Source organism: Theropithecus gelada, chromosome 9 (assembly GCF_003255815.1).
Source record: "Theropithecus gelada isolate Dixy chromosome 9, Tgel_1.0, whole genome shotgun sequence".
NCBI classification, from domain to species: domain Eukaryota; kingdom Metazoa; phylum Chordata; class Mammalia; order Primates; family Cercopithecidae; genus Theropithecus; species Theropithecus gelada.
Genome location: NC_037677.1, coordinates 13,009,214 through 13,036,573, shown reverse-complemented (window position 1 = coordinate 13,036,573; position 27,360 = coordinate 13,009,214). Strand labels below are relative to the sequence as shown.

At 46.8% G+C, this 27,360-nt stretch overlaps 1 pseudogene; it reads right to left on the bottom strand.

Annotated features, from left to right (window-relative positions):
• Nucleotides 1-1,660: 1,660 nt before the first annotated feature.
• Nucleotides 1,661-24,738, bottom strand: LOC112631800 (annotated as a pseudogene).
• Between the last annotated feature and the right edge of the window lie 2,622 nt (nt 24,739-27,360).

The window sequence follows — 27,360 nt, the reverse complement described above, 5'->3', positions numbered from 1 at the left end:
CAGGACATGGGACAGTCAGTACTACTATGGTTTGAGTTTGTCCCCACCAAAACTCCTGTTGAACTTTGATCCCCAATGTAGCAGTGTCGGGAGGTGTGCCTGGTGGGAGGTGTTTGGGTCATGGGGGCAGATCCCTCATGAATGACTTGTTGAACTCCAGCTCTCTCATGAGACTGGATTTAGTTCTCATGGCAATGTTCCTGAAGGAATGGGTTGTTGTAAAGCCAGAATGCCCTTCGGGTTTTGTCTCTTCCCACATCGCACTCATGATTGAACTTTTCCACCATGTTATGACATAGCACAAAAAGCCCCCATCAGAATCTGAGCAGATGCTGACACCATACTTTTTGAACTTCCCAGCCTGCAGAACTGTGAGCCAAATAAACCTCTTTTCTTTATAAATTCCCCAGCCTCAGGTATTCTTCTATAGCAACACTTAATAGATTAAGACAAGTACTAAAATAAGAAAAATCTCTGCCAAACCAGAACTAGTTAGTCCTATTCTAGCATGTGCAGGTAATATCTATTTGCATGGCTTTGCTTAATAATTTGCAAGCCTGACCTATATTCATAGCTCACAGGCTGGGAACACAGTCATCTGCTATAATTTGTATGATCTTGTGACACCACCTGCCAAAAATCATATTAAATGGTTTGTGACTTTTGTTGATCCTCTTCTAGCCTTTGACACAATATATAAGCAAAAATATGAACTCTCCTGCTTGTAATTTCCAGTTGGGTAAAACAAAGATGTGTCCTCTATTCTTTTATTTTTAACTTGAAACCACACTGAGATAGCCCATTAGTTTGCTTTCCTACTGACCCACACAACTGTTAGGCACAGTGCAGGCCACTGACCAGCATCAGCTCCAAAGGGTCAGTGTCTGTGCCCTGCAGGTTGTTGCATATGGTACAGCCCTGCCACCCTGCTCTGCACTGGAGCACAGAAGGCCAAGCATTCTCTTGAATGCAAATAACCTGATGTGGGTATCATGGACTAGGAGTAGTTTTAGTAGACAATGAATACTGCTATCTAATGACCTCCAGAAACAAGGGCTACCATATCTGGATCTGAAATAATCATTTTAATGGAAATCCTCCAACTTTAGGGAGATTTATAGGAAATAATAATAAACAATAAATCATCTTATTTAGTTACTTTGGGTGTACATTTCACAACCAGTTTTAACAGGGTTTATTGCTCAAAATTAGATGTGCCGCAGGTGTGTGTGTGTGTGTGTGTGTGCACACGCATATGTGGATGTGTAGCCAAACAGGATATATGGTTACATGCCTGCTTTACATTTTTTCTGGGCTAATTTGTATTGCCATTGCATTTTATGATGTGGAATTGTGGGGAATCAGTTACCCATTCATTGCCTTGTTAGGGAACTCTCAGATTTCCTGCTGAAGAGAATCTTGACTCTGCCTGCAGGGACTCCCCTGACGCACTTTGGAGGGGATATGGGTTGGCCTCTTCAGAAACATTTTCCCTTCCTTCCTTCCTTCCTTCCTTTCTTCCTTCCTTCCTTCCTTCCTTTCTTCTTTCCTTCCTTCTTTCCTTCCTTCCTTCCTTCTTTCCTTCCTTCCTTCCTTCTTTCCTTCCTTCCTTCCTTCCTTTTTTCTTTTCTTTCCATGTGTGAGGCAAAGATTTATTTCTTCATTTCTCGCATTTGAAGTACTCTTCGATGACATCCTTGGCCTGAGACTCCTTCCATAGTCCTTAACTAGTACACAACTGCAACCAACCACTTTACAGGATTTCCCCTCTCTGTCAGTTGTACAGGGGCCTTCCCATTCCCCTAGTTTCTTGTTGTCGTCACCCTTGATTAGGTTGATTTGGTGTTCAGCACAAAGGGCCTCCACCAACTTGACATACATAGGCTTATCACAGTTGGATACAAGCACACAAAGGTGGGCTTGGCACTTGTCTAAGGCTTTGGAAGCTTCGTGAATTCCACATGCTAGGCCATCGTGGCTGAGGGTGGTCTTCAGCACTTCTTGCAAAGCAGTATTAACGTCCGTGACACCTCCAGCAGCAATCCTCGGCCATTTTCTTTTGGCATTTTTCTCTCTCCAAAGTCTAGCTGATTATCAGCTTAGACACACAGTAGGCTATGTGCTATGAACAACAGGCATCCTGGATTATTTTACAAACTCATGGATAGTTATTTTGAAACCGCCTTCACCTTTGCAAAATTAGGACTGAGACCGTGAAAGAAAGCTAACTTAACCGACTCCATCTTGCTTCTAACCTCCAAGCTGTCTTTGTTCATTGCTGGGCATAGGCTGAACTAACTTTGGGAGAAACTTAGTTTGTAGTTATAGTTTAAACAAAGATAGTAACAGCCCTTTCCCAAAGCAGACCTCCTTCTTGTCTGGGGACTAGACTAACATTAGGCACAGGATTAGAAATTATGGTTTAGGAGTCACGCAGCTGGAGGCTGCAAGATTCTGACCCTCCCTCAACTGCTCCTGAGATCACTGTTTGAGACATTTTGCAGACCCTGTACTTGATGGATCAGCTGGCACCACCCAGATGGAGAAACTGGCTCGTCTGATCTTGCGGCCCCTACCCAGGAGCTGACTCAGTGCAAGAAGACAGCTTCGACTCCCTATGATTTCATCCCTGACCAATCAACACCCCTGGCTCACTGGCTTCCCCCAACCAAGTTATGCTTAAAAATTCGGCTCCCTGAATTCTCGAGGAGACTGATTTGAGTAATAATAAGACTCTAGTCTCCCCCACAGCCGGCTCTGCGTGAATTACTCTTTTTCTACTGTAATCCCCTGTCTTGATCAATCGGCTCTGTCGAGGCAGCGGGCAAGGTAAACCCCTTGGGCGGTTACAGTCTTCCTCCTTCAGCGAAACTCCAAGTTCCTTGTTGATAGTGGCAAACACCAGTTGCCGTATTTTCTACTGTTCCTGGCACAGAAAGTCCCTGTTCATGGTCCTGCTGGATGTAAGGGCCCAGGTGCTAAAAAGTTACCTCCCACCTCACCCCAACCTCATCAGTGGGGCTGGATACTGGCAGTGGGCAGAGGAATAAAATTTATATATATATATATTTGTTTGTTTGTTTGTTTTTGAGACGGAGTTTTGCTCTTGTCACCCAGGCTGACGTACGATGGCACTATCTGAGCTCACTGCAACTTCCACCTCCTGGGTTCAAGCAATTCTCCTGCCTCAGCCTCCTGAGTAGCTGGGATTATGGGCGCCTGCCACCACACCCAGCTATTTTTTATATTTTTAGTACAGATGAGGTTTCATCATGTAGGTCAGGCTGGTCTCGAACTCCTGACCTCAGGTGATCCACCTGCCTTGGCCTCCAAAAGTGCTGGGATTACAGGCATAAGCCACCATGCCTGGTCCTTTTTTTTTTTTTTCAATATGTCATGCATTTATTTTATTTTTATTTTATTTTATTTTATTTTGAGACAGAGTCTCACTCTGTTGCCCAGGCTGGAGTGAAGTGGAGTGATCTTGGCTCACTGAAACCTCCGCCTCCCAGAGTCAAGCAATTCTCCTGCCTCAGGCTCCCGAGTAGCTAGGATCACAGGCCACACCCTGCTAATTTTTGTATTTTTAGTAGAGATGGGGTTTCACCATGTTGGCCAGGCTGGTCTCAAACTCCCAACCTCAGGTGACCCACCTGCCTCAGCCTCCCAAAGTGCTGGGATTACAGGCTTGAGTCACTGCACCTGGGGAAATGTATTTCATTAGATGTTCAAAAAATGTACGACGCATGAGTGGGACTTTCTGCCTCCATCCCACATCTGCCAGAGCAAGGAGAGAGCCCAGCAGCTGGGGGTATTCTGGGTAAGACTCCCTCTCCCTCGGCCACATTGTCATTGTCACCGTGAAGAAGACCCCTGGAACTCCAACCGTTCCTGGCAATCCTTCCTTCTTCCCCCACCACAGACAACCCCCACCATCATTATTTTCCCTGAAAGCATCAGGACCCATCTCCTTAGGGCCTTTATCTCCATATACATCAGTCACTCCAAGAAGCTCAGGCCCCTGAATCATCCCTTCCCTTATCTCCTAGGCCTGAGTCCACATATAGCTCTATGTGACTCTCTCCACCACTCCCCAGCCTGCATTTTTCCCCTTAGCACATACATCACCTGACATATCACACATTTGACTGGCTTGTTAGTCTCCCCCGATTGAGGGTGCGGTGTTCTGTCTCTCTTGTTTGACCACTATCCCCCCAGGATCTACAAGGTGTCTGGCATGTAGCAGGGACTTAATAAACCTGTGTTGAGGAATGAATGAACAAACAAAAGCATCTTTAGTGTCCTCCGTTCTCTGGACCTCAGGCTCCACTGCGGTCTAGTTAATCTTGATCTTCAGGTCTAAACAAGGCCCAAACCACAGGTCTTCGTCCATACTGGCTTATCCCACCTATCGAGCAGTTTCCCAGGCTGGGCTTTGGAGACAGGTGGGCTTGGATTTGAATCTTGACACTGCCATTATGAAGCTTTTAACACCTCTGTGCCCCATTTTCCTTACGTGTAAAACCAGAAGGATGCCTAACTCCTGAGAATGTGGTAAGTGAATTAAATGGAAAGTATGTGTAAGAAGCTCAGCACAACTCCTGGCACACAGTAAGTGCACAATAAATTGTGGCCACCAGGGAGGCAATAGGGCAGAGTGAGGAGGAGCAACAGACTTCCTCTGGTGCCATCTCCTACGAGTTGGTAGGAGCACTGTGCATAGTGGATCCTGGTCAGGCCCTGAGCTCAAGGGAAAAGAATCCCATGATTGATTACTGATGTCTGTCATGGGCATGGGGGCCAGGCGACAGGGGAAGGTGAAAGCGAGTAGCAGCCCCAAGCCATACATTTGCCATCCTGATCTAGAATTTCCACCATTGCTCCTTTTCTTGTGCATATCTTGACTGTTTTTAAGGGTGAGAGCTCCCCTGTTTTCAACAGTTCTTTTCTGACTCCGTAATTTCTCACACACCCCAGCCCTGAAAATTGTGCAGTCTGCTTCTGTGAGCCCCAACACTCTTTTCTCTGCTTTTCCTTTATTATTTATGATGAAGCATTTGGTTTTTAAAACACTTTCTGGCCTCCTTTCTGCGCATATTATAGGTGGAACATGCCTTCACGGTAGATTTCACCTTCGAAAACTAACACAGGAAAGTGCACAGGGTTGCCAGTCAGAAAATCTGAACTTGCTGTGAATTGGAGCTCATCACCTTGCCTTTTGGAGTCTGTTTCCCCAGCTGAAAAGCAGAGCCCTAAGATGCCTTTGCAGCCCATGGTATCCCAGGGCTGTAGTGGGAATCAGCATTTCACTGGGCTCTATGGAGAGGAAAAACTTTCATGTTTGGCCAGGCACGGTCGCTCACGCCTGTAATCCCAGCACTTTGGGAGGCCAAGGTAGGCGGATCACCTGAGGGTCAGGAGTTCAAGACCAGTCTGACCAACATGGTGAAACCTCATCTCTACTAAAAATACAAAAAATTAGCCAGGCATGGTGTTGGGCACCTGTAATCTCAGCTACGCAGGAGGCTGAGGCAGAAGAATCGCTTGAACTCACAAGGCGTAGGTTGCAGTGAGCTGAGATTGCACCACTCTACTGCAGTCTGGGTGACAGAGTGAGACTCCATCTCAAAAAAAAAAAAAAAAAACCGCATTCATGTTCTCATTGCATGTCCATGTATCCCCTCCTGTCACCAGGTCTCAAACCAGAGCTTCTGCAGAGGCTCAAGATGCTTTTTCAGCAAGTGGGTAGTAGGATGAAGCCTCCAATGGGAGCAGTGGGTATTGTACTTACAACAAGCGGAGTCTGGAGAACGGAAAAGAAAAACCAACTTTTCTCGCCTTAAACTGGCAATTGCAAAGTTGAGAGCTGGGAAAGCTAAATGCTGCCATCTGCCGGTCATTTTCTATGTTAGCAGCATCAAAGTAGCCATAGTTTTATAAAGCTCTTGTTTAAACTCAGTAAAGACCCGGAGGGAGGAGGTGGCATTTACTGAGCACCTCCTGTTTATAAGTAACTGTCTTCAAGTGTGCTATGGCTACAGACATAAATTAGCTCTGGATGTTGCTGATAAAGAGAGCACAGATTCCAGAGAGCCAAGGCTGCCTCTCAGTGACTGCATGCCTTAAGCTCATCCTTCAACCTCTCTGAACTTGGGTTTCTCAAAAGGTAAATTGACCAGGGTGATCTCTAAGGATTCAGAGGAAGGGCCTTAGAAGATGAAGAGGATGTTGACAGATGGGTACTGAGAAGGAAAAGAGGAGGGCATCCTATGCAGACAAAGAGGAGGGTGTCAAGGGAAGCCCTGACATGTGTCTCCTTACCTCATCCCCTTGTTTGTGAAGCCGAGGGGTGAGTTCCTGATCTTTAAGCGCTTGTCCACCTCTGACTTCTGGTCAAGGGAAGGGACAGAGGAGTTGGAAAGACTTCTTGAAGGAAGAGTGAAACAAACACCTGTGTTGTGGGATCCACCAACTTTAGGAAATAGAACCATGTGATTACCTTTAAAGTATTCTATAATTTATTTACATATTATTACATAATTTATTTACAACATTCTACTGTTGATGGACATTTAAATTATTTCCCATTGTCTCCAGGTTTGTTTTTCTGGCTTGGACATCCATGTGCATGCATTTCTTCTTATTCTTCTTTTTTTTTTTTTTTTTTTTTTGAGACAGGGTCTTACTTTGTCACCCAGGCAAGGGTGCAGTGGCATGATCACAGCTCCTTGCAACCTTGACCTTCTGGGTTCAATTGCTCCTCCCCACTCAGCCTCTTGAGCAGCTGAGACTACAGGCATGCACCACCATGCCTGACTAATTTTTGTATTTTTTTGTAGAGGGGAGATTTTGCCATGTTGCCCAGGCTGGTTTCGAATTCCTGGGATCAAGCAATCCTCCCGCCTCAGCCTCCTAAAGTTCTGAGATTACAGGCATGAACCACTGTAACCAGCCATGCATGCATTTCTGTCAATTACATACCCAGGGATGAAACTCTTGGATTGTAGAGGGTGTACATTTCCAACTTTATAGATCATCACAATTTGTTATCCAAAGAGGTTGCACTAATTTAAATTTGTGTCACAAGTACGTGAGTTCCTATTGTTACAGGTAACTAGTCAGGCATGAGCAGGGGCAGGAGAGGGCTCGACCCCCACCCCACCCCCACCAGTAATGTCACCAACTATCAGGCAATTGTTAAACTGTCTCTAATAATGGGTCACAGCCTGCACCAGGGAAAGGCAGTCTCCTAATAGAAAAAACTTGAAACTGGTGATCAGCAGCTTCCCAGTAAGATCTCAGGAGTTGGGAGAGTGGGCTCAAGCATGCACACTAAGAGGCAAAACGGTGGAGTTTAACTTCTGGGGACATTCACCTGGTAGGGGAAGAATGCCTCAAGTGAGCATGCACACAACTCCAGTAAACACACTGCATGCTCACCGCCCAACTGCTAGCAGACCACTGCGCATGTGGACAGCCCACCCCGAGGGAAGAATCAGGGGAGAAGGGATGTAAAACCCTGGAACTGTGTCAAAGATACAGATAAACAGATAAAACCCCAAGTCAAAGGTCAAACAGTGCACCTGATCTCTCAAGTCGCCCCCTGGCCCTCTTCCAAGTGTACTTTACTTCCTTTTGGTCCCGATCCAAAGTTTGTTATTGTTGTTGTTGTTGTTGTTGTTGTTTTGATAGGGAGTCTTGCTCTGTCGCCCAGGCTGGAGTGCAGCCCCGCGATCTCAGCTCACTGCAACCTCCGCCTCCCGTGTTGAAGTGATTCTCCTGCCTCAGCCTCATGAGTAGCTGGGATTACCGACACCCGCCGCCACACCCAGCTAATTTTTGTTGTTGTTGTATTTTTAGTTTGACGGGGTTTCACCATTTTGGCCAGATTGGTCTCAAACTCCTGACCTCAAGTGATCCGCCCACCTCAGCCTCCCAAAGTGCTAGGATTATAGGCATGTGCCACTGAGCCCGGACTAGTTTTTTAATAAACTTTCACTCCTGCTGTAAAACTGGCCTCCGGCTCTCACTCTGCCTTATTATGCCCTTGGTCAAATTCTTTCTGCTGAGGAGGCAAGAATTGAGGTTGCTGGCCGGGCTCGGTGGCTCACGCCTGTAATCCCAGCACTTTGGGAGGCCGAGGCAGGCGGATCACCTGAGTTCAGGAGTTTGAGACCAGCCTTAACATGGAGAAACCCCGTCTCTACTAAAAAAAAATGCAAAATTAGCCAGGCGTGGTGGTGCATGTCTGTAATCCCAGCCATGTGGGAGGCTGAGGCAGGAGAATCGCTTGAACCCAGGAGGCGGAGGTTGCAGTGAGCCAAGATCCCTCCATTGCACTCCAGCCTGGGCAAAAAGAGAGAAACTCCATCTGGAAAAAAAAAAAAAAAAAAAAGAATTGAGGTTACTGCAGCCCCCTATGGATTCACCACCAGTAACACTATGATTCACTAGAAAGGCTTGAAATTGTCAGATTTTTAAAGGTTTGCTAATACAGTGGGGTAAAATGGTGTCTTACTGAGTTTTTGCTTATTTATTTATTTATTTTATTTTTTTTGAGACAGAGTCTCGCTCTGTCGCCCAGGCTGGAGTGCAGTGGCGCGATCTCGGCTCACTGCAAGCTCTACCTCCCAGGCTCACGCCATTCTCCTGCCTCAGCCTCCCGAGCAGCTGGGACTACAGGCGCCCGCCACCACGCCCGGCTAATTTTTTTGTATTTTTAGTAGAGACGGGGTTTCACCATGTTCGCAAGGATGGTCTCGATCTCCTGACCTCGTGCTCCGCCCGCCTCAGCCTCCCAAAGTGCTGGGATTACAGGCGTGAGCCAGTTTTCACTTATTTTTAATAGAAGAAAAGGCATACAGATGTATTAATGTCTGGGGCAGGGGAGAGTCAGTGATTTCCCAACCTCCCAATGGGCTACAGAAGCTGACATACCCTTTTTCACAGGGTAAGGAGGAGATAGGGAATGTAGACAATTCCTTTGAGGGGCAGCAAGTGATGATTAGGGACAATGATCAACCCAGGAGACAGAAATTAACTTGTAAATGATTCTCTTTGGAATTGGAGCCTGAGAGGCAGGCACTGTGTTATGGAAAAGACCATCCATCCATGTGTGGTTGCATTCTTCACTCTTCTTTTGATTTCCCAGCTTCTAGGATGTCCCAGTGTCTTCCCTGTGGATCCCCCAGTACCTGCAGGTCACAGAGTAACACAGGCTGAGGCAGAGTCACCTGAGCTTCCCAGAGCAGGGAAGACCAAGCACTGGACACCCAATTTTTCCACAATTAAAAATACACATGGCCGGGTGTGGTGGCTCATGCCCGTAATCCCAACACTTTGGGAGGCCAAGATGGCCGGATCACCTGAGGTCAGGAGTTCGAGACCAGCCTTCCAATATAGTGAAACCCTGCTCTACTAAAAATACAAAAATTAGCTGGGTGTGGTAGCGCACGCCTGTAATCTCGGCTACTTGGGAGGCTGAGGCAAGAGAGTTGCTTGAACCCAGGAAGCAGAGGTTGCAGAGAGTCGAGATCATGCCACTGCACTCTCCAGCCTGGGCCACAGAGCAAGATTCCACCTCAAAAAAATAAAGAAAGAAAATAAAGAAAAAATACACATGTCTTCATACATTTATTGATATTTTAAGTTTTTTTCTGTGAAAATATGTTTATTTCATTTGTCTCTTTTTCTATTGTTGTCTTTTTTCTTATTAATATGTAAGATTTAAAATATATATTCTTTGCCAGATGCAGTGGCTCATACCTGAAATCCCAGCACTTTGCAAGGCTGAGGCAAGAGGATTATTTGAACCCAAGAGTCCGAGACTAGCCTGGGCAACATAGTGGGACCCACGTCTCTACTAAAAACATAAAAATTAACTGCGCATGGTGTCATGAGCCTGTAGTCCCAGCTACTTTGGGAGGCTGAGGTTGGAGGATCACTTGAGCCTAGGAGGTGAAAATCGCAGTGAGCTATGATTGCACGACTGCAGTCCAGCATGGGTGACAGAGGCAGACATCCTCTCTAAATAAGTACATTAAATGTGTATTGTAGAAACAACTCCCTTATCAGTTATGTGTTTTGTAAATCTTACATCCCATTCTGTAGCTTGCCCTTTTACTTCCTTATTGTGTCATTTGAAGAATAGAAGTTTTTAATTATAATGTAACTGTGGTAGGCAGAATTCTCACTATCCCTCCCCCTTTTATGATGCCCCCCTGAAGAGTGGACAGAACCTGTGAATATAGCAGGATGTCACTTCCGTAATCATGCTGCATATATGGCAAAAGAAATTTTGCAGGTGTAACTAGGATTACTAATTGGTTGCATATGAGTTAATCAAGAGGGAGATTATCTAGGTGGGCCCAAACTCATCACATGATCCCTTCAATCTGGCGTCTAGGGACCAGAGACAGAAAACTTCAGAGAGTTTCAAATTGCAGGAAAACTTGGCAAGCAAATCTGGCTGGTGTGTGTGTGTGTGTGTGTGTGTTTGTTTGTTTTGTTTTGTTTTGTTTTTTGAGACAGGGTCTAACTCTGTGGCCCAGGTTGGAGTGCACTAGTGCAATCTCCACTGTCTGCAACCTCTGCCTCCCAGGTTCAAGTGATTCTCATGCCTCAGCCTCCTGAGTAGCTGGGACTACAGGCGCATACCACCAAGCCCAGCTAATTTTTGTTTTGTGTTTTTTTTTTTGTAGAGACAGGGTTTCACCATGTTGGCTAGGCTGGTCTCGAACTCCTGACCTCAAGTGATCCGCATGCCTTGGCCTCCCAAAGTGCTGAGATTACAGGCTGTGAGTGAGTCACTGTGCCTGGCCAAGGCTGACTTTGAAGATGGAGGAGGTTACGTGCAGATGCCCTCCAGGAACTAAGAGCAGGTCCTGCCTGATAGCTGACAAGGACCCCATCCCACAACTTCAGGGAGATGAACCTGCCACGAGCATGTGAGCATGAAAGAGGACTCAGGGCTTCAGGTGAGAACACAGCCCTGCCAGCACCTTGATTGAAGCTGGCAAGACCCCAGGTGGAAAGCCCAACCACACCACGCCTGGGCCTCTGGCCTACAGATCCACAAGCTAACAGATGACTTTAAGCAGCTAAATTAGGATTGGTTATGCAGCAATAGCAAACAAATGCAGTAGTTATATTCATCAGCATTTTTCTGTATTTATTTCACCTTCTGAGCTTAAAAAATCATTCTTGGAAGGCCAGGCATGGTGGCTCACGCCTGTAATCCCACCACTTTGGGAGGCTGATGGGTGGATCACTTGAGGTCAGGAATTCAAGACCAGCATGGACAACATGGTGAAACCCCATCTCCACTAAAAATACAAAAATTGGCCAGGTGTGGTGGTGTGTGCCTGTAATCCCAGTTACTTGGGAAGCCTAGGCAGGAAAATCACTTAAACCCAGGAGGCAGAGGTTGCAGTGAGCCGAGATCGCACCACTGCACCCCAGCTTGGGTGACAGAGGGAGACTCCGTCTCAAAAAAAAAATCATTCTCGTGATTGATATTTTCTTCTAAAAATTTTTACAGTTTTATTTTTTCACATTTAAGTATTCAAAATCAAATTTTTTCTATGGTATGAGGTAGAGCTCTGACTTCCTTTTTCCCCCATAAAGATAACAATTTTTCCTGTACTACTTATTGAAGAGCCCATCATTTCTTCACAGATCTGCAGTTACAATTCAGTCATGAATCCAATTTCCATGTAAAGGAGAGTTGGTTTCTGGCCTCTTTATTCTGTGTCATTATTTAATTTGTCTATCACGGTGTAATTGTTTAAACCAGTCTGTCTTAATTACTATAGCTTTCTAGTTATCTGCTAGATGTCTGCTAAAGTAACTTACCCATCTTGTTCTTCAAGAGTATCTTGGCTTTTGGCTCTTTCAAATAAGATTTAAAATAGATTATCAAATTTCATTACAGGCTTACTCCGGTAATCCCAGCACTTTGGGAGGCCAAGGCGGGTGGATCACCTGAGGTCAGGAGTTTGAGAGCAGCCTGGCCAACAGAGGGAAACCCTGTCTCTACTAAAAATACAAAAATTGGCCAGGCGTGGTGGCATGAGCCTGTAATCCCAGCTACTAGGGAGACTGAGGTAAGAAACAGGAGAATCACTTGAACCTGGAAGGCGGAGGTTGCAGTGAGCTGAGATCGCGCCTTTGCACTACAGCCTGGGCGACAGAGCCAGATTCCATCTCAAAAAACAAAACAAAACAAAAACAAAAACAAAAAACAAACCGTTAGTATTTGTTTGAATTATAGTACACATTATAGCTATAAATCAGTTGGGAGACTGACATCTTCAATGGACTGAATATCCCAATCTATGAATATGGCCCTATCCTTTTCAAACTAATGCAGGAACAGAAAACCAAATACTGCATGTTCTCATGTAGAAGTGGGAGATAAATAATGAGCACACATGGATGCACAGAGGGGAACAACAGACACTGGGGCCTATGGGAAGATGGAGGGTGGGAGGAGGGAAAGGAGCAGAAAAAATAACCAGTGGGTACTGGGATTAATACCTGGGTGATGAAATAATCTGTACAACAAACTCCCATGACACGAGTTTTCCTATATAGTAAGCCTGCACATGTACTCCTGAACTTCAAATAAAAGCTAGAATATGGCCTGTGTCCCTTTTGCCTAAGACTTCTTTAATGTTTTTCTCTTTTTCCTGTCGTTTTGGTTTTTGTTTTGTTTTTGAGACAGAGTCTCATTCTGTCGCCTAGGCTAAAGTGCAATGGCACGACCTTGGCTCACTGCAACCTCCGCCTCCCAGGTTCTAAGAGATTCTCCTGCCTCAGCCTCTCCAGTAGCTGAGATTACAGGCATATGCCACCATGCCCACCTAATTTTGTATTTTTAGTGGATACAGGGTTTCCCCAAGTTGGCCACGCTGGACTCGAATTCCTGACCTCAGGTGATCTACTTGCCTCGGCCTCCCTAAGTGCTGGGATTATAGGTGTGAGTCACCATGCCTGGCCTCTTTAATAACTTTCATAAAGATATATAATTTTTTCCACTTACACATCTTTTGTTAAATTTATTTTTAGGCATTTTGTATCCTTTATTGCAACCATAAATGGTATCTTTTCAAAATTTGTCTTTTCTGTTTGTGGCTGCTAGAAATGAGAATGATTTTTATATTTTGTATCCCACATTCTTGCTGAATATTCTTACCCATTCTTTTTTTTTAAAAAAAATTTTGAGATGGGCTTTCACCATGTTGCCCAGGCTGGTCTCAAACTCCTAAGCTCAAGCGATCGTCCCACCTCGGAATACCAAAGTGCTGGGATTACAGGCATGAGCCACTGCACAAAGCCTAAATCTTCTTATCCATTCTAATAACTTAGCCGTAGATTCTCTTTGCCTTAATTTCTTTAACAGATATAGGATAATTTGGATTTTTGTAATTTGTGTCTTTTGAGGAAATTTGTCAGTTTTATCTAGCTGTTAACTTTATTGACATAAAGTTGTTTATAATATTATTTTATTTTTAATATCTGTAGGATTTAATCGATATCTTCTTTTTGTTCTCAAAATTGGACGTTATGTCTTTTTTCCTGAGGAGTCTTGCTGGAAGTCTTGTTTTGTCTCTGCTAGGATTTTATCATGTAGTTGTGTTATTGCCCATGAGTTTTTGGTTTTGTTACCTGCTTGCTCCGTTGGTATGTGATGATGCGGGAAGATTTAAAAGTGATGTCATCGCCATTGCTGCCATTTTCTAGAACCCTACACTTTTATTTTTGAAGTATATTTCAGTAGGTAGAATTCGATGTCGTCAGATTTTTTTCATTTCAATATGAAAAATGTCATTCCATGGGGTTCTGGCTTCTGTAGTTTCTGATGAAAAGTCCTTCTCCCACTTATTGTTGTTTCTTTGAAAGTAATATGTCTTTTTTTCTCCTCTGGTTGCTTTTGAATGTTTCCTTTTATCTTTTGAATCATGTTTTTTTTCTATTTGCCTGCTTAGGATTTGTAGAGATTCCTCTCTGTAAATTAATGTCTTTTATTTGCTTTGAGATTTGTGGGGGACCATTTTCTCTTTTTTAAAATTTACTTATTTATTTTATTTTATTTTATTTATTTATTTATTTATTTTCTGAGGCGGAGTCTCGCTCTGTCTCCCAGGCTGGAGTGCAGTGGCGCCATCTCGGCTCACTGCAAGCTCCGCCTCTCGGGTTCACGCCATTCTCCTGCCTCAGCCTCCCAAGGAGCTGGGACTATAGGTGCCCGCCACCACGCCCAGCTAATTTTTTGTATTTTTAGTAGAGACGGGGTTTCACTATGTTGGCTAGGATGGTCTCTATCTCTTGACCTCGTGATCCGCCTGCCTGGGCCTCCCAAAGTGCTGGGATTACAGGCGTGAGCCACCGCGTCCGGCCTATTTTATTTTTTTTGAGAGGGAGTCTCACTCTGTCCCCCGGGCTGGAGTGCGGTGGTGTGATCTCGGCTCACTGCAAGCTCTGCCTTCCGGATTCACGCCATTCTCCTGCCTCAGCCTCCCAAGTAGCTGGGACTAGAGGCGTCCGCCACCACACTCCGCAAATTTTTTGCATTTTTAGTGGAGACCAGGTTTCACCATGTTAGCCAGGATGGTCTGGATCTCCTGACCTTGTGATCCACCCGCTGGCCTCCCAAAGTGCTGGGATTACAGGTGTGAGCCACCGCACCGTGTGTTTATTTATTTTTCAAAGACGGAGTCTTGCTCTGTCACCCAGGTTGGAGTGCAGTGGCCTGATACCGGCTCACTGCAAGCTCTGCCTTCCGGGTTCACGCTGTTCTCCTGCTTCAGCCTCCCTAGTAGTTGGGACTACAGGTGCCCACAACCATGCCCAGCTAATTTTTTGTATTTTTAGTAGAGACGGGGTTTCACCATGTTAGCCAGGATGGTCTTGATCTCCTGACCTCGTGATCCACCCGCCTTGGCCTCCCAAAGTGCTGGGATTACAGGCCTGAGCCACAGTGCCCGGACTGTTCATTTATGTTTTTTGAGACAGTCTCACTCTGTGGTCCAGGCTGGAGTGCAGTGGTGCGATCTTGGCTCCCTGCAACCGTCCCCTCCCAGGTTCAAGCAATTCTCCTGCCTCAGCCTCCAGAGTAGCTGGGACTACAGGTGCCCACCACCATGCCCGGATAATTTTTGTATTTTTAGTAGAAGCGCTCTCTACCTCTTGTTATGGAGAAGATAGAGACTGGTCTCAGTCTGGTCCAGTCTGGTCTCAAACTCCTGACCTCAAGTGATCTGCCCGCCTTGGCCTCCCAAAGTGCTGGGATTACAGGGGTGAGCCACTGCACCCAACCCCATTTTCTCTTTAAATAGAGGTACTGTTCCACTTCCTTTCCTGGTTCTGGCACTCTAATTCCTCACAAGTTAGACCTGTCTGATATGTTCTATGTCTCTTGTTAACTTTCCTGTGTTTCCCATCTTTTTCTCTCTCTCTAACCTTCAATTTCAGTGTTTTCCACTAACCTAACTTCCACTTCTCTAATCCTCTCTTCTGTTTTGTCTAATTTGCTGTTGTATCCACCTACTGGATTTTTAATTTCTGTTATTTTTCTCAATTCTATACATCTTTTTAATCCTTAAAAAATAAATTCCAGGTATTTGGTGAAATTCTCTATATTTTCTTGTTATTTTATTTTATTTTTTTGAGACAGAGTTTCACTCTTGTAGCCCAGGATGGAGTACAATGGTACAATCTCAGCTCATGCAACCTCTGCCTCCTGGGCTCAAGCAATTCTCCCACCTTAGCCTCCCAAGTAACTGGGACTACAGGTGTGCACCACCACACCCAGTCAATTTTTGTAGTTTGGATAGAGATGGGGTTTTATCATATTAGCCAAGCTGGTCTCGAACTCCTGACTTCCAGTGATCTGCCTGCCTCAGCCTCCCAAAGTGCTGGGATTACAGGTGTGAGCCACTGCACCCGACCAATATTGACTTTTTAAGCTATGTAATAGGTTGACGCTCACTGTAAGCCTTTGCCCTCGTTCTGCAGGTGGTAAAGGTGTTTATTGTCCTGACACCACAGTTTCTGTCCCGTGATAAGGACCAGCTGACCAAGGAGTTGCAGCAACATGTAAAGTCAGTGACAGTCTCATGCAAGTCCCCAAGGAAGGTGAGTGAGGGCAGATGGAAGGGGTCTGGTGCCCCTGAACAGCTCCCAGTGCTCCTGCCCCATGTCTCATAGGGTGGCCGTGCAGGGGGAAGCTTAGGCAGTCACAGTACTGGGTTTTTCTTCTGTAGAAGAAGAAGTTTGGCTTAGGGATGGGATGGCATAGTTGATTTATTTGGATGGAAACTGCTATCTTGTGTCAGAAACCCAAAAGGAATCATTGCTGGCATATTAACCTAAAGGCAAAAATCAGTCAAGTGCCCAAGGATATTTTTTAAAAGGTTATTTACAATCCTGTAAAAATTAAAAAAGAAATCCAAATCAGCAGCTTCCAAACTTTTTCTAACACGATTCATGGGAAGAAATATGTTCTGTTTTGCAACTGAAAATATATATACATACACATAACAAACAAAAATTAATAGAATGATACTTATCTTTATAAATGCAATTCATTCTGATATGTTTATTTTAATTCAATGCCTTGTGCAACCTACAAAAAGTCAAACAATAGAGAAATAAAGTTTTCATAAAATTGAATATAATCCTGCAATTTAAAATGATTCAGATTTTTTTATATTTAACATACATCTCAACACATATTAAGAGAAAAAAATTATACTTTGAAAAAGTATATGTGGCATTATCTGTTTGACAATAAAGTGCAAAGAGATACATATGCCAAAAAGTGAACACTTACTTCTTTGTAATACTTTACTACATTGTCTGAGTACTGACAGTGAGTACACATTGTGAAACTACATGGCTAACACTGATTGAGTACTCACTGTGTGTGCCAGGCCCTGGGCTCAATGCTTTACATGCATTTTTATTTCATTAAATCTTCTCCTCAACCTGAGATAGCATAGCAAACCATTTTACAAAAACAAAACTGAGGCTCAGAGACTCAAAGTCAAATGCCCAAGGTTGCAGTCAATAAGAGGAAGAGCTGAAACTGAAACCTACGTGTGTCTGACAACCAGTCATGTTTGGAGGATAGGCTAGTCTGCTTCACAGACCATGAAATAGATGGTGCATGCCTGCTACAATGGGCTAGATATCACTGTAAGTAACAAACAGCCCCAGATGATGGAAATTTACAACACTGAAGGTTCTTATCCTGCTCATGCTGCACATCCACCATAGCTCTGCTGGGCCTTGTGCTTCACATCCCCTCATCCACCAACAGGATAAAGGAGCAGCCTCCATGCAGAACCTGTCAGCTGCTCTAAGAGATGGAGGAGAGGGTGGCCAGTCTCAATGGTTCCCAACTCTTCTGTCTTGAGGTGACACGCTTCACTTCCACTCACAGCTCCTGAGTCACAGCACATGGCTACATCCACCTTCAGAGGGCCAAGGGGAGAACCTGACACACTCGGTGGCTTCCATTAAGGCCACCATATGGTGTCAGCCTGTGTGGGAGACTGTAGAGGGGCAGAGGAGGAGGGTGGGGAATTGGTAGGATATGACAACAGGACTAAGTCACTGTGGATTTCCCTTATACTTAACCAGGTGGAGTTTGTCCCGGAGCTGCTGAAAACCGTCACTGGAAAGATTAAACAAAGTGAACTTCGGAAAAGGAGCTTGGTCAGATGTAATCAGCAGTGAACTTGGAACCCACTGTGCACCTTGGGCAAATCCCTGGCCACTTCAGTCTCCCCACTAGGGCGGGGTGATGATGGGACATTGAGAGGGTTGATTTGGAAAAGTATCAGGAGTGCCACATTTCCAATGTTTTTCTTTTTCTTTTTCTTTTTCTTTTCTTTTCTTTTCTTTTTTTTTTTTTGAGATAGAGTTTCATTCTTGTTACCCAGCCTAGAGTGCAGTGGCACAATCTTGGCTCACTGCAATCTCCACCTCTTGGGTTCAAGCCCTTCTCCCATCTCAGCCTCCTGAGTAGCTGGGACTACAGGTGCCCATCACCAAGCCCAGCTAATTGTTGTATTTTTAGTAGAAATAGAGTTTCACCATGTTGGCCCGACTGGTCTTGAACTCCTGGCCTCAGGTGATCCACCCGCCTCAGCCTTCCAAAATGCTGGGATTTCAGGAGTGAGCCACCGCATCCGGCCTGTTTTTGTTCTTTTAAATTACATTCAGTTACTCTGCTTCCTCCAAGTCCTCTCTGTGTCTTTAGAATTTCCCAGGTGAGTACTCAGATTGGAGTTGCAGGTAATAAAATACTAATTTCGACAATACCCTGTGTGGAGCATTTATTCTGGGAATGAACCTGTGTTAAATGCCCTCCCCCTGTAATTCTCCCTAATCCACAACCTGAAATATCTTGGGACCAGATTCTCCCTCCTGGCACCAGCTTCTCAGGGTGGCCCTAAGCACCATTCAATGGCCGGGACACAGGGGTCCAGGAGGTGCGCCCCATGTGGCTCCAGGCACCTGCTTGTGCCATGGAGCGAGGCCCCCGCAAGGCCGGGGCAGCCAGATGTCCAGGGTGGTCAGCCTTGGCCTGGGGACTATACTTGCCTGCCAGACCACCTCTGCCTCCCCCACCCAATGGTCCTTCGTGTCCCCCAATAATGCCCATGTGCACATGTGCCCCAGCCTAAACCTGGCATGTGTGAGTGAGGGCCCCAGCCTCTGGGCACCCAGCACCCCTCTAGCCCTGCCTGGGGCCTAGGAGCCCTGCCCCTAGCTATCCCCTGTAGGCACCTACACATCAGAACTTCCCAGTGACCCAGGAGCTCTGTCCCTGAGCCCTTCCTAGAGGACCCCACTCATTCACCCTCCCAGGGCCCAGGCTCCCTCCAACCCAGAATCCCCCCACCACAGACAATCTTCCTTCTTTCAACATAACCCTCTCTGGGGACCCAGAGTCCTCCTCACACCCCTGGTCACAGTCCTGTGACCTGACTCTTTCATGCCATCCCTCCTTGGGACCTAAGGGGGACCACCAGGGGGCCACCAGAGGCTCAGAAAAGCAGGGGGCAGAGAAGGCCCAGCCTGGGGATGAGAGAAGCACATACTGTCCACTTCCCATCCACCTCTGGAGGTCAGCATTGCAGAGGCCTCTCTGTGACTGCCAACTTCCGAGGTGCACGAACCAGGAACTCACAGGGAAATAAACAGATACCACAAGCACAGAGGCACAGAACCGCCCCAGCTTCACCTGGGCACTCAGGAGTATGGCCCATGGACAGGCACACACACACACCAGGAGGACACAGATACACACACAGGACCATGAGACACAGCCCCACAGGGCTGACTCTACACACAGTGGACACCCACATGCACATGTGCACATACACACGCACACACAGACTGGCACAGACCTACAGGCAGAGAATCAGACTTAGAACACAGACACTATGAGAAAAATAAACACACAAATACAGACACAATCAAGGGCACCCAAAGGAGAAGCAAATTCACATGCACACATCTCAACACATAAAGACACAGAAGCCAGACATACACCGGCACTCCCACAGGGGGCACACACGCCAGAGACACACACATTACACAATCAGAAACACAAACACAGATTTGCACAACCAACACATACTCAAGAAAAAAGGACACCCAAATGCATACAAAGATAGAAAAAAACACAGAGCCATCCAGAGACAGCTACACAGAGACATAATCACAGACACAGGCACTCAGACGCACAGACGCTTACATGCAGATTTACACACCCAAACATGCACACACTCCCAGACCCCAGCCCACAGTATAATCAGAGGTGGCACTCCGGAGGGCACTCCTGGCGCCAGTGGAGAGAATAGACCCAGGCATGACCTGGCCCTTCTGAGCTCTCTTGGAAGAAGGTATTTTCCAGGTTTCAAACTCAGGCTGGGGATGTGCCCCCTCCAGGGCCTACAGAAGGGCTGTGCCTGGGTCCTAAGATGTCAGAGAGAGGCCAGGGTTGGGTGACTCTGGGAACAGGGGCACAAGGTTGGGCCGGGGACCCTGTCTGGGTATGCTTAGAGTGGGGGTGTTGCATGGTGCTTAGTAGATCTAGAGGTCAAGAGAGAAAGACAGATGTGCCCCCAGGACCATGTCCTGTGCCTGAGTGGGCTAGTGCTCTCTGCCTCACAGTAATGCTATGAGGAACATTCTATATCGCCATCATCACCGCAATGACTGACGCTCACTCACAGGTGGAGGCACTGGGCTGGGAACACAGCCACCTGGTTGGGTCTCATCTGAGCAGGGCTGACCAGGGCAACGCTGGGTCCTGGGCAAAGCATCTCTGTGACCCCATCTTCCTGGGGAGTCTCCAGCCCCAGCTTCCCCTTCTCTTAATGTCCCCTCCGAGAATCAAGTTCCCCCAGATCTGTTTCTCTGCCTGGATACACCCCCTCCCCCAACCACTCTGAACCTAGATCCCCATCTGTGCAAGGGGACAGTGATGGTACTTCAGGATCTCAGGAGATGACACCTGCGAAGTGCTGTGCTTAGCACAGTGGTGACAAGAGGGGCTGTGGTTATCATCATCACTGCCTTTAGTGGCCAAGGACCTGCCAGGGTGCCAGTTCTGGGAAGAAAGATGCCCCTGGGAGGTTACAGTGCTCAGGTACACAACTGCTCAACCACTTCCTGCTGTCTTCTGATAGTCTTTGCACACAGCCATTAGCTCTCCAGTTGTACAGAAGGAATCCAGCCCAAGGTTGCAAAGCTGGTCTCACAACCAAGGTGTCTCGTCCTGCCAAGGGCTCCTGGTCAAGCCTCCAAGGGACCAAGAAGGGCCCACCTGCAAGGGAGGTTGACTTTGGCTTTGAGGAGGTGTTTCCTGAGCTACATGAATGGCTTCTCCTTGTCTGAAGGTCCAAACCGTTCACTTCTCCTTCCCTTCCCTCTTTCTGCTTGGGCTATAATCAAGGTGACCCCGCAACACTTCATGGACATCACGGGTCTCCCCTTCACTTTTGGGCTAATCTGACTTCAACTCCCCTTACTTGGTCTTTCCTTTTACAACTGAGACAACTCAAATCCGGGGCTCTTTATGCAGGTGACAGCACACAAATAGAATTTAATTCCATTGTTTTGTTGTCCCTGTTTTTGTTTTGTTTTGCTTGTTTCTTAGTGTTTCTGTTTATTTATGGTAAAGGCACTGGCTTTCCATTTACAATGGTGATATAATATTTCCTGTTTACAATAACTTCGTGTCATCATAAATGGTGAAGGGATTTAGAGCAGTGGTTTTAGGCTGCCAGAGGCTTGAGTGAGTTTGGTCACACTCTGTGTGATTAGGCAGAAGAAGGCCTTTAGGAAGTTTAGCTGAGGACAAGGCCAGGAAAGCTGATGGCCAGTCGGGGTGTCTCTCCTGGTCACCAGGCTCCTGGGTCCTGCCCACCTGCTTGACACTCCCCACCCATCACTCCTGGTGCTGCCAAGCCCTCTGGGTGTTGTGGCCAAATCCCCCAGGAGAGAAGCTGATGAACTTTGTCTCTTGAAATACACAGATTCCTTGGACATCCCCGGGAGGTCAATCATGGGAGTCATCTTGTTTTCTTCCCCACATTAGGGTTTAAAAATTAAAGTCCACGCTCACAGACAGTAAGATGGCATAGATAAGTGACATCATTACCCCGTTTCAGATGTTAAAATGCCTAGGTAGATTAGGGATGATTTAAGACCACACAACCTTGTGCCACTAAGTAGAACTGGGAATTTCGGATGGCGTGTCTGGAGTTTGTTCCTTCAGATGCTCAGATGTGTCTGGAGTTTCTTCCTTCCGGTGGGTTCGTGGTCTTGCTGACTTCAGGAGTGAAGCCGCACACCTTCACAGCGAGTGTTACAGCTCTTAACGGTGGTGCGTCCGGAGTTGCTTGCTCCACCCAGTGGGTTCCTGGTCTCACTGACTTCAGGAATGAAGCTGCAGACCGTGGTGAGAGTTACAGCTCATAAAGGTGGTGTGGACCCAAAGAGTGAGCAGCAGCAAGATTTATTGTGAAAAGCAAAAGAACAAGGCTTCCATACGGTGGAAGGGTATTGCAGCTGCTGGCTGCGGGGGCTAGCCAGCTTTTATTGCCTTATTTGTCCCCGCCCACTTCCTGCTGATTGGTCCATTTTGCAAAGCTCTGATTGGTCCATTTTATCGAGTGCTGATTGGTCCATTTTACAGACTGTTGATTGGTGCATTTACAATCCTCTGGCCAGACACAGAGCACTGATTGGTGCATTTTTACAGAGTACTGATTGGTGCATTTACAATCCTCTAGCTGCGCACAGAAGCTCTCCAAGTCCCCACTCACCCAGGAAGTCCAGCTGGCTTCACCTTTTACTTTTAAGGACACTTTGAATTTCCAAGGCATGTGAGAATTTGTGGTTAGCTTCTTATCATTCACTTCCAGCACAATTATATGATCAGAAACATGCTATGTGATTTGATTTCTCTGAAATAGATTGAGATTTGCTTGATGAACAAAGTAAGTAGGGTTAATTTTTGTAAATGTACCATGTATGTAAATGAATGTATCTCCAACATTCATTCCCAATATACAGGGATGGATGGCTACATGGATGTGATGGAAATGGTTTACTATTCGGACCTTCTACATCCTACTGGTGTTTTGTTGCTTGGTACATGCATTGCTGAGAGGGGGCTGTGGAGCCTCCCACGCTGCTTGTCTATGAGGTTCTTCCTGCCTTCCTGCCATCATTGTTTTTCATGTTTTGCAGCCAGGATTGACCACGAGGAACCCTGAGAGTTCAGGAAGGAAAGAGCTGCCTAGAAGCAGGGACAGGAAGCTGGGTTGGGGAAGACCAGAAATCAGAAGGTCTGCAAAGATTCCAGAGAGGACCTGTCCTTGGGATGCCGGTTGTGGGGCTCAGGTGGGGAAGGGGGAGTTGGAAGAACACGCCGACACCTGAAATGTCCACTGTGAGGCACCACGTACCAAGGCAGGGGATTGGTGGAGAGGGAATATAAAGCCCCAGGATTGCTTAGGCAGCGCCCAGACAGGAGAAGGGATGGCGGAAGCCAGAGCCCTGGTCTCCCTCCAGCTGCTCCTGAGCCTCCTGCTCTTCTGCCCTGCGCCTCCTGCTGCTCCGCTGATCGACTTTCCCCCTGACCTGTAGCTGAGCCTCCCACCAACGCTTGAGGATTTAGTTTGAACCGGATCCTTTCCCAGACACCTTTCTCCTCCTCCTCCAGGTGCCAAACAGCCCTTCTTCCCTTCCCTCCCCTCTTCTCTCCTCCCCTCCCCTCCCCGCTCCTTCCCTCCCACTCCCCAACTTTGATCCCGCCCCATCCCCTTCCCTGTCCCTCCCCCAACCATAAGCCGCCCCACCTCTGTCCTGGCCGCCTCAGGGCGCCCTGAGAGGACGCCTTGCGAGTGAGGTGACTGCTCTTTTGGCTTCTCCTGCTGGGGTTTCCCAACCACCAATCCAGCCATGTGAGTAGACGCTGGACCCGCGGGGTTTCTTCCTTTCCCTTGGGCTGTGTCACGCGGCGTGAAATTACACAGCTCACCCATGCAATCTCAACATTTTGGGGGGACCGAGAGGGGCAGATTGCTTGAGTCTGGGAGTTTGAGACCAGCCTGGGCATCATAGAGAAACCCCGTCTCTACCAGAAATTCCAAAAAAAAAAAAAAAAAATTCAGCGGACCGGGTGGCGCTGCCTGTAGTCCCAGCTAGTGGAGAGGCTGAGATGGGAGGATCGCTTGGGCCCAGGAGGTGGAGATTGCAGTGGGCCAAGATCGCCCTACTGCACTCCAGCCTGGGTGACAGTGAGACCTTTGTCTCAAACAAAACAAAACAAAAGTGAAATGTAATCTGAGTTTTATGTCATCTGGTTTGGTGACTTTTTAGGAACTTCTGAGTCATCCGTGTCTTCTGCTCTTGGGAGCAGCCTCCAGGGAGTCTGTGTCCAATCAGAGTATGGGAGCCCAAGAAGCCCCCGGGATGAAAGAATAAAGGGCTGCACCCTGCTGGGATGTTTGCAATGCAGGAGTCACTAGGAGTGACAAGACCAGGATGTGAATGAGGACTGTATTGTCCTTTGTTTTGTAAAATGTGTCTTGTGCAGACCTTTGATTTACCCAAACCAGAAAGGGTCTTAAAGTGCTTATGATTGTCCAAATANTGAGGACAGGGTCACAGAAAGAGAAAGGAAGGACAAAGAGGCAGGCAGAGAGAAGCAGAGAAAGAGAAAGCAGGGAACAAAGGGGTGAGCCTGCAGGAGGTGGAGGGGGGCAGATGGCCCAGGTGAGGGGACAGAAGAGGCAGGTAGTCCTGGGACTCAGGAGGCGGGAGGAATTCTTGCACTCCAAGGCCGTGACCTCCTTGGGGCCCAGTGCAATGAAAGCCCATCACATGGGGACACGCAGGCCTCCCTTGTGGCTGGGTTGCTCTGTGGAGCCTCTGGGTCTGTCCCTGAAGGAGGGACTTCCAGGGGAAAGGGCTGCCCTGTCTCAGGTTTGCCTCCTCTGTGGGGTGGGGAACCCGGAGCAGCCTCCTTCGCTGCCCTGGTCCCTGCTGCATTTCCCATCCAGGCCAGCTAGGTGGCCATCAAGTCCCATACCTGGGAATCAGGCCGAGAGCCCTTGTCCAGTCTCATGTGGTCTCACCTGGCTCCAGATTCCAGCCACAGGTCTGGCAAACAGTCCACGCGTGCTGGCCGTCACCAGATCCACGCATCCCTGCTGGATTCCTGCCTGTTCCCATAGGACAGCCCTCAACCAATGGAGACAGGAACGTGGAGTTAAATATTTCCCCCTTTTTCACTGAGAGAGAGGCATGCACAATCTGATGCANTGACTTTTTAGGAACTTCTGAGTCATCCGTGTCTTCTGCTCTTGGGAGCAGCCTCCAGGGAGTCTGTGTCCAATCAGAGTATGGGAGCCCAAGAAGCCCCCGGGATGAAAGAATAAAGGGCTGCACCCTGCTGGGATGTTTGCAATGCAGGAGTCACTAGGAGTGACAAGACCAGGATGTGAATGAGGACTGTATTGTCCTTTGTTTTGTAAAATGTGTCTTGTGCAGACCTTTGATTTACCCAAACCAGAAAGGGTCTTAAAGTGCTTATGATTGTCCAAATACAAAGAAATGACAGGTTTCTACTTTGAAAGTTTTCACCCTGGCATTATAAAACCTCTCCACTACACTCAGGAGAGGGCGCTTTACGGAGACGAGAATACTTGTTCTGACTGGCATGCACCAGATTCTTAGCGAGGGATTTGGAAGTCTAGTGATGGGTAGCAACCACTGCATCAGGCAGAATCACCCCACATGAATGCCTCCAATCAAAGAATCTATTGTTTCTTTTGAGGCTATGAAGGAGGAAATGTGTTGAGAATCTTTGTTGGAATTTTTTCCCATTTACCTGGCTGCATTTTCTTAGATCAGTTAAACACTCTTTCCCTACTTCACCTTTGAAGACCTGGATACATTTTCCTCATTGCATTTTCTACTTTCAGCCTTGCTCATGGCCATGGACTGTCAGAACCTAAGCTCTTACCGGCCCCAGTGGACCTAATCTAGGTAGGAGCCCACTACTGATAACCTGCAACCAGATAGTTGTCAGGTGTGACAAGAGTGCCCAAGAAGGGATGAATTCCTGGTCAATGACAAGATGGCCTTTATCCTTCTTGTGCATTTGATCCACATCTTTAACCACTGTGCGCAGAGCTCCTACTCCAATTCGGACGGAGGCTCCTCAGGGACAGTGCATCCCTCCCAGGAGCCCAGGCTGTACTCACCTCCACTGTGAGGCTGGAGACAAAAGTGCTACAGAGGTCAAAGGCTGCTTTCCAGAGAGGTTTTATTTGCACAAAATTGAGTCTTGGTGTGTGGATTAGTTACATTTTGAATTTACTTTCTCCCCCAATACTTGTAAATCTAGTACTTGTAAAATAGTATGTGTGCCTTTTGTGGTGGTGGCCATACCTTCCAGAACATTTATATTGTTTTCCAGGTAGATTTCCAAGGTTGCTACTGATTGCTTTAGGTGCAATGCTCTAAAATATGAAGGTGAACTCTTGTTATTGGTTACTTCGTGTTTTTTGTTTTGTTTTGTTTTGTTTTGTTTGAGACAGTCTTGCTCTGTCGCCAGGCTGGAGTGCAGTGGTGCGATCTCAGCTCATTGCAACTTCCACCTCCCGGGTTCCGGTGATTCTCCTGCCTCAGCCTCCCTAGTAGCTGGGGCTACAGGTGCACACCATCATGCCCAGCTAATTTTTGGATTTTTAGTAGAGACGGGGTTTCACCATGTTGGCCAGGATAGTCTCGATCACTTGACCTCGTGATCCGCCCGCCTCGGCCTCCAAAGTGTTGGGATTACAGGCGTGAGCCACCGCGCCCGGCCTGTGTTGTATTTTTAATTAAATTCAATTCTCACATTTTTAGTAATGATTCCTAAAAGACTTTGTTATGCAAATTCTTTTTGGCTTTGAAAATCTGACGTGACGTGCACTGTGTCAGCAGCAAAGTGAACACTGACTTTCAAAAGTTAATGTTTTTAGAAACTTGGGCTAAACAACAATCTGTGATTATTTTTGTTGGAATATAACCCAGGTATTATTATAGCAGCAGTCCACTCTCAGTTTTGTGTAGATGTAAGCATATCTTTATGTCATATTTTCTTTTCTTTTCTTTTTTTCTTTCTTTCTTTCTTTTTTTTTTTTTGCAGTTGCAAGATTAATAGAGTGAAATAGAGTGAAAACAGAGCTCCCATACAAAGGGAGGGGACCCAAAGGGGGTTGCCGTTGCCGGCTTGAATGCCTGGATTTATATCCCGATCTTTGTCCCTCCCACTGTGCTCTTAGGCAATAGATGATTGTCTATTTCTTTACCTCCTGTTTTTGCCTAATTAGCAGTTTAGTGAGCGCTCTGATTGGTCAGGTGTGAGCTAAGTTGCAAGCCCCATGTTTAAAGGTGGATGCGGTCACCTTCTCAGCTAGGCTTAGGGATTCTTAGTCGGCCTAGGAAATCCAGCTAATCCTGTCTCTCAGTCCCCCCTCTCAACAGGGAAACCCAAGTGCTGTTGGAGAGGTTGGCCAACAACCGCTCTAACTGCTTCCTGCTGAATTAGGGTGTAGTAGGAGCTCTGCAGTTGAGATTTCCTTGGGAGGGGTGCCTTCGATGTCATTAACATCGGAGCACGGGCTAGCAGGCCGGTCCAGGGGTCTGCGGTAGATCTTAGTCATGGACTGCATCTGGGCTTCATCTGAAGAACAATTTGTAGTATTACAGCTTTGATTCTGGAAGAGACAAACTTAACAAGGGGGTTAAAGATACAGGGATTGAAATGTATGGCCTGCA